Source organism: Solanum stenotomum, chromosome 11 (assembly GCF_019186545.1).
Source record: "Solanum stenotomum isolate F172 chromosome 11, ASM1918654v1, whole genome shotgun sequence".
Taxonomy (NCBI): Eukaryota; Viridiplantae; Streptophyta; class Magnoliopsida; order Solanales; family Solanaceae; genus Solanum; species Solanum stenotomum.
In genome coordinates, this window is record NC_064292.1 from 23,554,818 (window position 1) to 23,569,484 (window position 14,667).

General features: G+C 35.6%; 1 protein-coding gene across 3 annotated transcripts in view; it reads right to left on the reverse strand.

Annotated features, from left to right (window-relative positions):
• Positions 1-14,667, reverse strand: part of LOC125844725 (MAP3K epsilon protein kinase 1-like) — a 468,061-nt gene that overhangs the window by 196,081 nt on the left and 257,313 nt on the right. The gene's annotated exons all lie outside the window — the stretch shown is intronic.

A 14,667-nucleotide genomic window follows, 5' to 3' on the forward strand; every position in this document is an offset into this window, starting at 1 on the left:
AGTAATTTCGTTTTCCTTAAGCCTTAGAACCTTAGAAACTTATCTAAATAGATTGTTCTTCAAAATCACAAGAGAAAACTTGGTTCTTTTGGCTGGAATTCGAGACACACACTTCTTTTTGGTAAATGACAAAATCTGTTTCCGAGCTGGGTAGTGTTTGGTATTTTATGCATATCTCTCGATCTAGAACTTAGTTTGCAATGAACAAATATGATTTGGAAAGATAACTCGTATACCTACAACTCTTATGTTTATGTAAAATGCTAATTTAACTGTTATGGATACGAAATATGGGACGCAACATAGGGCAAGTTCTGCCCAGATTTCGGAAATTGAAATCCTGCATGTTCAGCTGTAGTGTTTTGAATATATCTTTTTGTACAAAATGTATTTTGTGGTGATTCTTGTTTGTTTGCAACCTTAAGAGATGTAGTTACATCTTTCATGAAGGTTATAAAGTCTAATTTTACCGTTTTCCTGTTCAAATCTAGCTTGCGACTTGGGGTACTAGGCAGGACAGATTCGATGTTTTGGGAGTATAGTTGTATTTGTACATGCTAGACTTACTTGGGATGATGATCCTGTTTTACGTCGACATTACTGAGCTAAAAGAAGTTAAATAAGTTATGTAATTATATTTTTAAGGTTATATATACTCGTGTACAAGCTGAGAACCTTGATACATTGGTCCGGCTACGGTTTGAATTCTTGATGTTTTGTCGGACTGTTTCTATGCTAACGCCCGAGGACTTGTACTTGTACTCTTGTTATTTTCTTGTATATTTGAAGGGTTATCTTGATACCTTGGTTACTTTTGTCACTTGGCATTGTCATGTTGGTATCCTTTAAGGAATTAAAGATGCTTGTGTAACTCACCCACTTGTACGGATTGTTTGATCACCTAGCACTCTTGTTGGGACCTTGTCCTTCTTGTGGTTGTGACTTTGTCACGCTTGGCATGCCTCTCGATTTGGGTCACTTGCCATCTTGACTCTGGATTTTTAGTCCGTCTTATGAATGGAAGTTGTCCATTTTAAGTACGAACTAGAAAGCCATTTTTAATATGGTTCTTGGTTCTCTTGATTATTGGGCTTTGACCCTTCTTGATACAGGGCGTCGACCCTTCTTGATACTCGTTTGTGCTTGGTGTGACGACATGATGTATATATTGGGCGAGTCTTGTTATTGAATCTCTTGGAAATTGGTGATATGAGCATTCTTGACACTTGGATCTTTAAGTGTAGAACTTGATGCCCTTAATGTGAACTCTAGTTACTTGATAGGTTCTGCACCGTGTCGGTAGTAGTATGAGATGCTATCTACACATAACATAAGTAGCCTTTGAAGGTGCTAAAGTGAGTTCTCTAAGTCTATATGACTAAAGTGTGAAGTCCCTTAAATGCATGAATGTGTCCTAAATGACTTTAAAGAAGAATGTTGACTTATTGTCTAAATGATTTGTTGAATGAATAGCTTATATTAATGAAGTGAGTTACTTGGTATGTTACCTTGAAGCATGATAGTTCTTGTCTATAGTAGCCTTGAGGAACACTTAGGTGTGTATGAAGAGGTTGTATAGGCAGCCATTTCATGTCTCACTCAAGTGTGTCTTAGGGTAACTTTAGATAAGGGTCCTTGGATGATGTTAAATGAGTTACGTGGTGAAAATGTTAAGTATGTCTATAATGTGGTTAATGTCTTATATGTTGGTTATGTTCTATAATATGTCTAATATGTCAATGTTCATGAAGTTTTACTAAAATGGCATAAGACATGACTTTCAACCAAATGTCCTTTTTAGCATGTTTTTGCATGGTTTCCATACTTAGTACATAATTGTACTAACCCCTTTCTTTCCTTTTGACTAAAGTGTAGGGATTTGGGGATAATGACATGTCATGGCTATTTGATAGGTTTCTAAGTGTTGAAGATGAAGACTTGGTGAGTCCTCATATATTCGAGGACAATACCCAATATGTTCTTTTATGTCTTTTTAGTATTGTTTAAGTTGTGTATGGGATTAGTCCCGAATTTTATACTCTAAAGTATTACATGGTTTTGAGACATCGTGTATAAAGTCTAGAAAGTCTCCCGCTTGCTATATTTTTTTTATGAAATGTTTTCTTGGTAAAGAAAGTTTTTAATTCCTTATGGTTTTAGTGTCTATGCAATGAATGAATGCTAAGAGGCTTGTATTTGACCTCTTCGAGGTCGAATACGCCGGTTATGACTAGGGGGTGCTCCCCGATCGTGACAGGTTGTGTATCTGGGAGAAGGTCGATACAAAAGTTTATTTCCCTTTCGGGAGGAAGACCGAGTAGATCATCTGGGAACACTTCCAGAAACTCTTTTACAATGGGGTCTGACTCAAGAGAAGGGGTTTCGAAATCTACATCTCTCACCCTTACTAGATGGTACAAACAACCCTTAGAAATCATCTTTCTAGCTTTAAGACAATAAATAACCCGACTGTTAGCAACCTTACTATTAACACCAAATCACCCCAACAAGAAGATTCAAGATTAACAATCAAAAGCTTGAGAGACACCCATAGTCATTATCTACTCCCGACCGGACAATAATAAACAACAACTATTAACTATCCAGACTCCGTGCCCGAAGGCCTAGGCATGAAACCTTTCGTCAATCTATAATATAGCATGGAGTTGAAAACAAGTCTAACTACTCAATTAATAAAACTAGTCTACCTGGACGCCAAGCAAAAGTTGAAGAAGTCTATCGCGAACATTGACTCCTTGTGTGAAATTTTAGCTTGTCATTAGTCTGAAATAATAATACAAAACAACATTCAATTAAACAATGACCTAATAATTTTCGAATTACAACCAAATCCTAATCTCAAGCCAATATTATGATCATCTTCCCCTACTTAGAGCTTTTTTTCACCGTGAAATTTTGTCAAAATCCTCCCTCAAGAGTAGTAACTTAGGTTTTAAGGTTTAAGAATCAATGTACAAGATTGGAGAGTAATAATGTTACCTTTACCGACGAGTTCCATGAAAAATCGAATGCAAATGGCATTTTGACCATTCCGTTGTTTATAAGATGTATGGAATCAGATTATATGCACAGTACATATATCTTTCATGATACTATTTTGGTGAGTGATCCTAACTATATAGAAGCTAGTATATAAACAGTATAATAATAGGTATATATATACCTATTCCTTTGTACACCAATGTAGATGTATTTGATCAGGTTAGAGAAGGCTTGAACAATGATCAGTTTCAACAGTTCGAGGCTTCTCTTTTTGGAAGTTGTAAACATAACAAAGGTGCAACCTCAACTTATACGCAACCTTTTATATGTGGAGACTGGAACGATATATTTATTTTCAAAATTAATGGAAGTGAGCTTCACTTGGAAATAAGAGAATTTGCATCTCAAATGTGGTTTTCCACATCCAAATTTGTTTCGGACAGCTACTTGACCTGTTAAATATATATAAGAATAAAATATATATTACATAATTATTTTTTGTAGAAGTAGTAAAGAAAATGATCCTAGCCTCAAATATTCATTTGTTCTCATAGCATACTATACTAATGAATTTTTTTTGACAAAATAGTAATGGAAGGATCCTTGTATTGAACAGAAAAGCAAGAACAAATTACACTTGACGTTAATGATTTTGAATATTATAAAGTCTATTATAAATGGACGGGAGCTATAGAAGTTGAGTGATAATCTAGTGTAGGTGCTACAAATTACAATTCCACAAGTTTCAAAAAGTGAATGGTTTGAGAAGAAGTCTTGAAGAAATAAGAAAAGCAGCATTTCTCACATTGATTAAGATATATAATATTATCTGTGACTAAATGGACAAATGTATGTTCCAATTGAATGTTCTAGTTATTAATATGAGAAATGGACAATAAATATATATGTTCCAAGAGTGTTCTCAACACAAAACTAGAAGGAAGTGATCATCATGGGAATTGTACATAGAATTAGATTTTAATGAACAAACACTATATGTATGTAATTAGCTTTTGCTGCTTCTTACGCATAATTATATATATTATGAAATACATAAATAGTATTGCTGCAGTGCCAAGAATTTGAATCGTCCTTACTTCTAACGCAGTGGTGTTCCTTATTCTTACAACAAACATATTATATATCATGATTATTAAGTGCACGCTACTTTCTCCTTAATAATATTTGCAAATCACAACAGCTGATTAGACACACTATTATTAGCAAAAGGAAGTTCAATCCTTGTTGTTTGAAAATAAAATTTCAACAATCCAATACTATTCAATGTCCAAATCTACTCAAAAATTTAAGTTTGGATAAGTATAAAATAAATAAACGTGTGCATACAACTTTAGGTAAAGAACCAATTGTTGAAAAGATCATAAATTATAATATCGTGAAAATATAACAGCCAGTTGCATAATCGGAGATAAGTCTTAATTCCTGAGTAACCTGTTCATTGTCGTTTCTTTACAAATATAAACTACAATACAATGTTTGTTTTTTTGAGTAACATGTTCATTATCGTTTCTTTACAAATATAACTAGAATCTTTGATTTTCGAGTAGCATGTTCATTGTCGGATAACTACCATGCTTGACTTTTGAGTAACCTGGTCATTGTCAGGGGGAATTGTTTGAAAAGTAACTGGGAATCGAAACTGATATAGAAGACGGGTGCATAACCATTTACCCCCATGCAACCCCTAAGAGTTTTTTATGATAAAAAACAACTCGTTGTTTTAAAAAACATAGCCTACCACGAGTACAGCATGCGAGATAACTCCTTCACGATTAACACATGGCCCTTCACCCTCTAAAGGAGAATAAACACCCTGAAACAAAACATTAGCTAAAACTTAGCTTTTGACAGTAACCGCCAACATCTTCCCTTCACCCTCTAAAGGAGAATAAACACCCTGAAACAAAAGAAACAACATTAGCTAAAACTTAGCTTTTGACAGTAACCGCCAACATCTTCCCTTCACCCTCTAAAGGAGAATAAATTAAACACCCTGAAATAAAAGAAACAGCATTAGCTAAAACTTAGCTTTTGACAGTAACCGCCAACATCTTTTCTTTCCTTTTAAAATTAAAATTAGAAGGTAAATAGAAGGCTATGTGCCTTACTTGTTCCAATATCTTTCTTTAATAAAGTTGATTCCTTGACACAAAAGCTAATTCAAAGACAAATCGAATATGAATTTCTCAATCGCAGAAAATCAAGCTCAAGAATTTTTGCAACATAAGAATAATTGCAGCAACGTCCATAATATTTTGATACCTACAAAATATTGAACAAAAATCTACCAAAAGGAGTAGTATGTATATATGTATGAACAAGTTCTGGGAACACGAGATGCTCTAATACAACAATCTTATAGACATTTTGGTCTACCTAAATATGATTTTTTTTTCTTTTCTTGTTAAACCTTAAATTTCATGCTTATGGCGCAAAAATAGAGCACCAAAGTCAATGGAAGATTTTGAAACTGCCATTCATTTCAAACGAATAGGAGAACAAAACATGAAACCAATTAAACTGTAAAAATACAAATATAATAGGAAAATTACACGCAAAAAAGGTACAAAAATAAAACATGAGTAAGAACATTAAATATACATATATATAATGGTTAATACACGACATAACAATGGAATAATAATAGTTCATACAATGTATGTATTAAATTATATACTCATGATATTAAAGGATGTGGTGCGGTAGAAAGGGTTTCTCCTTCCTTAAGTAGCTAGAGGACTCGAGTTCCGAGTCGTGAGTAGGGGGTTTCTCCTTCCTTAATTAGCTAGAGGACTCAATTTCGAGTCGTGAGTATGAAAAGATCTTTGATAGTAAGGGATTACCCCAAATGGATCCTAATGCAAGTTCAGATTAATCAAGCTTTAAAACAAATAAAAAAAAATACAAAAATCATGTTTGTAACACGACAATAACCAAACAAGTTGTGGGTAATAATACTCTCTACAAAAAAGGGTCAAATGTTGAATACCCAAGAGATTGCTCCTAGGAAACTTAAGTGGGGAAGCGCCAAAAGAAGAATACTATGTTCTTTGTGTCATCTTCATTTGACAAAAGGTGTTGAAGAGCAGGGGCTACTCACATATGTGAAGACCTAAAGAGAAATTTTCATTAGAGGAAAAGAATAAATTAATGTGAATGTTAGCGCAGAAAATGTATGAAGGTAAACAATATTTTCTTGATTTCTTCTATTTGAATGAGGTTAAAGAGAATAAAATAATATATATATTTTTTAATATATATATATATATATATATATATAAATTTATCATAAATAATTATTTTTTCTAGAATTTACATATAATTTATTTTTACTAAAAATTTGAGGCCCCCCAATTTTGGGCCTAAGGCATATCTTATTTTTTACACTATAGAGTCGCCCCTGTTGAAGAGAACTGAAGGTGACATAATTAGAGGAAAAACAATGTTATGTCGTAGTTCCATTTTGCACTTTATACTATTTATAATGATAGAAGTACATCAATAGTTTAAACGGCCGGAAGCTAAAGAAAAAAAGAAGTAAATATGAGATATAAAAAGGTTAGCTTCTAAATTAAAGTTTAATGGAATTAGACATGAAAAACTTTTTCCAATTAAGTGTAGTTAAAATTACTCATTTAAGTGGAAGGTAATGATGTTCTGATTGGTTTTATTGTCATACAATTTATTAGCCAATTTCATTTAAGCTAATATAAAGTTGTTCAAAAGAAATTCTTTACTATTTATTTTTTAATTAATTAGATGATTTATAATTAATAATTTAGAGAAAGAAGGAATGGGAGATGGTTGGAAATGACTTTTCCTAGCTGGGTTTGCCAAGAGAACATATATTCTGCAACTATTGAATCCCCTATGGTGTAGAGATTATAACAGTTTCACCTTCTAAGTTTAAAATGACATGTGCCATCAATGAGCTAAGTCGGGGGACCTCTAACAATAGTTACTGACATTAACACGAAAAATGCCTACAAGTGCTAAAAGATCAAAAAATTGGTAGATGCGAAGCTTAGTCATAACCTGCCACTTTACAGTTTAAATCTGGCACAGGAATAAGGGAGAAGAATCTAAAGTTGTGGGGAGATTAGTAGAATACTCTAGAATTCCCTAGACAATTTCAAAAACGCTATAGAATTCCTTAGACCTTTCCTTAGAATTCTCTAGAATAACTTTGAGGATATCTTGGAAAGCCTTTGAATTCTCTAGATTAATAGAGAATTCTAGAACATGGACCAAAAGTGTAATTATTAGAGGAACTTGTAAAGTAAATATTATTTACACTTAGGCCCTTATGAAGTAGTATAAATAGAAGGGCCTCTCATTTGTAAATTATCACTCAAGTTGTAAAGTATTCTCCAAGCTAATACAAAGCCTTCTTTTCAAAGCTCTCTAAATTTTCTAAGTCTTTCCTTTCATTCTCTATCTTAGTTTCAAAGGGCTTACTTGAGCTTACAAGATCGTGAAAGATTTGTAAGTAAGTTGTCAAGTGCCGCACGGAGCTTTAGTGAGACTCTAAGTCCATGACATTAGGATCAAATACAACCAAGCAAATTTCTATGTTAGTTAATAAATTTCTTTCGAGTCCGTGGTTATAACATGTTATTTGTGATTTTTTTGCCAGCATATGGTCTAACCATTTTTGTAAAAGTAGTAGGACAAATCCCTCCAGTATCTCTGGATGGAATAAATGGAACCCAACCATACTAAGTAAGTTATATCAAATATCAAAGAACCTAAAGATATGCTTTCTGAAGTGAGAGAAGTACTGAAAAGCTTACCATCGCCATCAGATCATTTGCCGATACAAATGGAGAGCAATACTTCTTAAAACTCTCATAAAGTAGGATCCCGACAGTAACTGGGTGCCTATCTAAAGTCGTCGTGACATCTTCCTTATCTACCGTGGAATAGCTCTCAAAAAGAATATTTGCGCAGATCCTGAAACACATAAATTATAAAATATGTCAATACAACTTTTTTATACAAACAACCATGTCAACATATTATTCATTCTTTTCTACTTTGACGTGATTTTCATTTATATTGCAAGAGAAAATTCTATCCAAAAAAATAATTAGAAAGAGGGATAAAAAAAAAGGAAGATTAGTGTTGAATGCCCAAAGCTTCAACAACCAATTTTCACACACAAAAAAAGAAAATCAAATTATGTAGGTACAATACACAGACCACACAAAATACATTCTATATGCCATGAGATTTTCCCCTGAACTAGCACCTTCTGATTTCTTAAAAAACAATTAGAGGTTCCTTGGTGCCACACATTATACTTTATTGGCTTAGCTTTTGCATTGAAGTGCAATATTCTAGTGTCATAAAGTATGTAATTGTAATACCCCATAACTAGAAAGAACTAGAAAGAAGTTAAAAAGTGGAAATAGTCATTTTTGGAAAGAATATAAAAATATGGAAAATTTGTTAAGTATATTAAATTGGATTTTTGGTCAGCTTCAAACAACCATAACTCCTAGTCATGATGAGTTAGGTGTGTTTCCAGATATCGTAGAAAATATCTTGGAATAATCTTTCCAATGCCGTCGAGTTTGCGCGATTCGGAGTTCGTATAAGTGTTATATGACCATTTGAAGTTGAGTTGTTCAAATAAGGAAAGTCTAAAACCGGATTTTGGAGGGGTATTTTAGTCTTTTCCTTACCCAATTATTTTGATCCATTTTTAGGAGTTTAATTGGGGTCAAATCAGAATTTGGTCATTTTAGAAAATTGGAAATCTACGCTAGGACTTGGAGAAAGGATAAAAGAGGAGAAAAAAGGAGAAAAGACAAGATTCGTCAAGAACGTTCAAGTTTGATTGTGGATTTCGCCAAGGATTCAATCCTATGAGGTATGTGAAATCACATAGCGTTGGGTTAGTTCACCCGCGCCCCAAACATGTTTAATTCAGTGTGATTTTCATCCAAAAAGATTGAGAATTTGATGTTCTTAAGTTGTGTTCTTGAATTATTTTCATTCTTGAACTTATATGGGATTGATGGGTTTTCTTGAGATGTTTTAGCGATGTTAAGTGTTGTTTCGAGTTAGATTCTAGTGTACATGTTTTGGGTATCTGAATCTAATAAGATATTGAGAAATGGAATTAGGTTTAATCGAATGAAGGTTTGAAATCGAGAAAAAAATTTGTCAAATTCACCTGGGGAGGGTCTGGCGCGGCACGCCCCATCTGCACCAAAGAGGCTGGGGTGGCGCGCCTGCAGTGTGCCAGAAATGAGCCCCAATAACTTAGGGTCTGGCGCGGCGCGCCAGGGACGCGCCCTGGTCGTCTGTCCCACCCATTTTTCATCGTTTAGCCCGTTTAAGTCCTTCTAAAGTGCACTAACACTTCCTATTGATTCTAACTACTCTAAATGACTTCTAAACATCAAGAAATCATCCAGTAACATGAATTATAGCCTTGAATCTATAAATTCAAATTCAAGGAAAGTTAAGAGCCAAGTCTAGGAAGTTCTTAGAGTCCTTTCAAGAAGTCTTTTTCAAATGCTTTTAACTTTGTTTTAAGACTTAAAGTTCAAGTTGAGTAAAGAGTAAGGAGTAAATATTGAAGTTCATTGTTTTCAAGAGTATATGGGGACTATCTATTCCCAAAGAGCTTAAAATATTTTCACATTTAAGCAAGTAAGGAAACCTTGATTTCCAAAGAGCCTTTGAGCTAGTTTTCAGAGTAAACGCTTTCACAATTAAGTAAAAGAGGAAAATTTGATTTCCAAGATAGTCTTTGAGCAAAGTTTTAGAGCAATTATCTCAAATCACAGAAAGAAGTATGTTTTCAAACATAAGAGCTAGTATCATATTTTGGGAGTAGTATTGAGCACCGATATGGGGGAGAGTTCAGACAATTCACAGCCCCCATAAATCATGTAGCCACCATGGGTAGAAAAGGGTCATACTTTTTAGATGATTCCTTAGTTCTTTTTAGCATAGACTAGTGGATCCACTTAGTAGTTCAGGTTCTATACTCTCGGCAAGGTATAGGACGGCCCTGGCAGCGTGAGGCAAAATGATGTATCATCACAATAGCTTTTAAGTGATGGTTGTCAGTTAGAGAAACTCCCACATAAGTAATTGTATTCTTATATACACAGTTTAATTATATTTTTACATACATTTTAGAGTTATATTTGTATATTTGCATACATACAGAGTATTATTGTATTTCCAAAATACATAGAGTTGACATCCATGTTTTAAATAGCTTTTCTTTATATTGCACCAGTTTTAAACTGCTTTATATTGAAATGAGTTCATTTAAGTTGAGTTGAGTTGAGCCATGTAAGTTCTTCAGTTCCTTTCAAGCTTATGTCTTGTTTTAGAATTCCCCTCGCATACTCGTACATTCAATGTACTGATGCCATTAGGCCTACATCTTCTTATGATGTAGACACGGGTAACCAGGATCAACATCCAGCGCATCATTGATCCAGTTGAGCACTCAGAGTCTTGCGGTGAGACTCTTTGCTTTCCGGAGGATCCCTTTTTTGCTTTTAGTATTAGATAGTTCATTAGGATGTCGTGGGTCTTGTCCCGACATCCATCTCAGCTTTTTAGAGGCTTCATAGACAGTCAAATGTTTGTTTTTGAGTTTATATTTCCTATTTTAATGGTTGAGACTTGAGTTGCCATGTTTTTCTAGTGAATGTTATCTTGATACATTCAAAGTGTTTATTGAGTAGTTCAGTTTAGTTTTAAAAGTATTTTTTTTCATGATTTAAGTCTTCCATTGAGTAAGTAGCCAGGCCAAGGGTTCACTTGGGGCCAACAATGGTTCTCGAGTGCCAGTCCCACCCAGGGTGCAGGCTCGGGGCGTGACAAACTTAGTATCAGAGCCCAAGGTTTAAGAGTCCTAGGGAGTCTATGAAGTCGTGTCTGTAGAGTCCTAGTTATCGGTGTGAAGCGCGCCACATCTATAATTAGGAGGCTGCAACATTTTAAGAACTATCTCACTTTTTCATACTCATTTCATGCGATAAAGTTCATCTCTATATAGTTTCTTTCTAGCTCGTGCTTGCGCGTAACTGATTGTGAGCTGGACTATTTTTTAGAGTGCTTCCATGGGGGGTTTATTTCCCCGTGAGCTAAGAGAAGCAAAGAGATGGTTGCCGACATGAGGAGCAGGATGAGTTTATTCGTTATTGGGTTACCTCGTTTGTCAAATAAGGAAACAAGNTGTGAGCTAGACTATTTTTTAGAGTGCTTCCATGGGGGGTTTCTTTCCCCGTGAGCTAAGAGAAGCAAAGAGATGGTTGCCGACATGAGGAGCAGGATGAGTTTATTCGTTGTTGGGTTACCTCGTTTGTCAAATAAGGAAACAAGGTAGCCATGCTAATAGATGACATGGGCATAGCAAGGTTGATGATCCATGTGCAACGAGTTAAGGAGGACAAGCTAAGGGATAGGGAAGATTTTAAAAACAAGAGAGTTAAGACATCAGGGAATGAATTCGGACAACAAAAGAGTAAGGCGAACCGGTCTTCTTTCCAACAGAAACAGAAGGGACCTGCTCCATCATCTGCTAGGGCACCTGTACCTAAGAACAAAAGTGAGTACAATAGTCAAAATTTCAGAGCCAAACCTGCCGATTCTCAGGGTAGTATGGCGCAAGGGGGTAGCAAGCCTCCTGCCTGCGCTAGGTGTGGTAGGAACAAATCAGGTACATGTCGTGAGGGCTTCACTGGTTGCTTCAAGTGTAGCCAAAATGGTCATTTCATGCAAGAATGTCCAAAGAACAGTGTAATGGTAATGGGGGCAACCCAGTCTTCTTCAGTTGCTCCACCAGAAAGAGCTACACCTAGAGGAGCTACTTCAGGTACTGGCAGAGGAGCAAACCGCCTATACGCTATCACCAGTCGCCAAGAGCAAGAGGATTCGCTAGATGTTGTCATTGGTATGATCCAAGTCTTTAACTTTAAATGTTTATGCTTTGCTAGACCTAGGAGCGAGTTTATCCTTTATAACTCTGTATGTTGCGATGAATTTTGATTTTATTCCTGAGCAACTTAGTAAACCCTTCAGTGTTTCTATACCTATTGGTGAGTCTATTCAATTAGAGAGAGAGTCTATCGTGATTGTCCCATTTCTGTCAATAACAAGAGTACCATGGCTGATTTAGTTGAATTAGACATGGTAATTCTTTATGTCATTCTTGGTATGGAATGGCTTCATACATGTTATGCCTCAGTTGATTGTAGAACTCGAGTTGTCAAGTTCCAATTTCCAAATGAGCCAGCCTTAGAGTAGAAAAGTAGTTCAGCAGTGCCTAAGGGTCGTTTCATTTTGTACCTTAAGGCAGGGAAGTTAGTTTCTAAGGGGTGTGTCTAGTACTTGGTCCGAGTTAATGACTCTAGTGTTGAGATACCTCATATTCAGTCAGTCCTAGTAGTAAAAAAGTTTCCAGATGATCTTCCCGGAGTCTCTCCTGAGAGAGAAATAGACTTTGGTATAGACCTTCTTCTAGATACTCGTCCTATATATATTCCGCTATATAGAATGGCTCCAGCAGAGTTGAAAGAGCTTAAAGAACAATTGAAAGATCTCATGGATAAGGGCTTTATTCAACCAAGTGTCTCACCTTAGGGCGCTCAGGTCTTATTTGTGAGAAAGAAAGATGGTTCCCTTGGGACGTGTATAGATTACCGCCAGTTGAACAAGGTTACCATCAATAATAAGTATCCTCTTCTGAGAATTGATGATCTTTTCTATCAGTTTTAGGGTGCTACACGTTTCTCTAAGATAGACCTTAGATCTAGCTACCATCAATTAAGAGTAAGGGAATGTGATGGTCCAAAGACAACTTTCAAGACCTGTTATGGTCATTATGAGTTTCCGATCATGTCTTTTGGTTTGACCAATGCTCCTGCAGCATTCATGGACCTTATAAATAGTGTATTCAACCTTATTTATATATGTTTGTTATCATCTTCATTGATGACATACTAATTTATTCGAGGAATGAAAAAGATCATGCTAGTCATCTCAAAATAATTCTCCAAACTCTAAACGATAGAGAGTTGTATGCCAAGTTCTCTAAGTGTGAGTTTTGTCTTGAGTCTGTGGCGTTCTTAGGCCACATTGTGTCTAGATAGGGAATTAAAGTTGATACTCAGAAAATTGAGGCAGTGCAGAATTGGCCTAGACCCACATCTCCAATTGATATTAGGAGTTTCTTGGATTTGACTGGCTATTATAGAAGGTTCATAGAGGGTTTCTCATCTATTTCATCCTATTTTACCAAGTTAACTCAGAAGACAGTGAAGTTTCAATGGTCTGAAGCTTGTGAGAAAAGCTTTCAAGAATTGAAAAAAAGGTTGGTTGACTACTGCCCCAGTTTTGACATTACCAGAAGGTACACAAGGCTTTGTTGTCTATTGTGATACATCTAGAGTTGGTTTGGGTTGTGTATTAATGCATAATGGCAAGGTTATAGCTTATGCCTCCAGATAGTTGAAAGTTCATGAGAAGAATTGCCCAACCCATGATCTAGAATTGGCTGCCGTAGTTTTTGCTTTAAAAATATGGCGTCATTATATTTATGGTGTTCATGTGGATGTACTCACCAATCACAAGAGTCTTCAGTATGTGTTTACTCAGAAAGAGCTTAATCTCAGACAAAGGAGGTGGTTAGAATTACTCAAGGATTGTGACATGAGTATTCTATACCACCCATGTAAGGCTAATATTGTTGTTGATGCTTTAAGAAAGTCGTATATGGGTAGCTCATGTTGAGGAAGAAAAGAGAGAGTTATCGAAAGATGTGCATAGACTTGCACGCTTGGGAGTCCGACTAATGGATTCCACAGAAGGAGGAGTGGTGGTGATGAATGGGGCTGAATCATCATTAGTGTCAGAAGTAAAAAAAAGCAAGAACAAGATCCTATTTTGCTTGAATTGAAGGAAAATGTTCATAAGCAAAAAGTTATGGCTTTTGAACAAGTGGGGATGGTGTATTGAGGTATCAAGGTAGATTGTGTGTACCAAGGGTGGATGAACTCCAAGAGAGGATCATGGAGGAAGCTCATAGCTCTAGATATTCCATTCATCCGAGTTCCACAAAGATATATCGTGACTTGAGAGAAGTGTATTGGTGGAGTAGTATGAAGAAGGACATAGAACTGACATCCATGTTTTAAATAGCTTTTCTTTATATTGCACCAGTTTTAAACTGTTTTATATTGAAATGAGTTCATTTAAGTTGAGTTGAGTTGAGTCAGGTAGGTTTTTCAGTTCCTTTCAAGCTTATGTCTTGTTTTAGAATTCCCCTCGCATACTCGTACATTTAATGTATTGATTTCATTTGGCCTGCATCTTTTTATGATGCAGACACGGGTAACCAAGATTAGCATCCAGCGCATTATTGATCTAGTTGACCACTCAAAATCTTGTGGTGAGCCTCCTTGATTTCTGGAGGATCCCATTTTATTGCTTTCAATATTAGATTGTTCATTAGGATATCGTGGGTCATGTCTCGACATCCATCTCAGTTGTTTAAAAGCTTCATAGACAGTCAGATGTTTGTTCTTGAGTTTCTATTTCCTGTTTTAATGGTTGAGACTTGAGTTGCCATGTTTTTCCAGTGAATGTTATCTTGATACATTCTAAGTG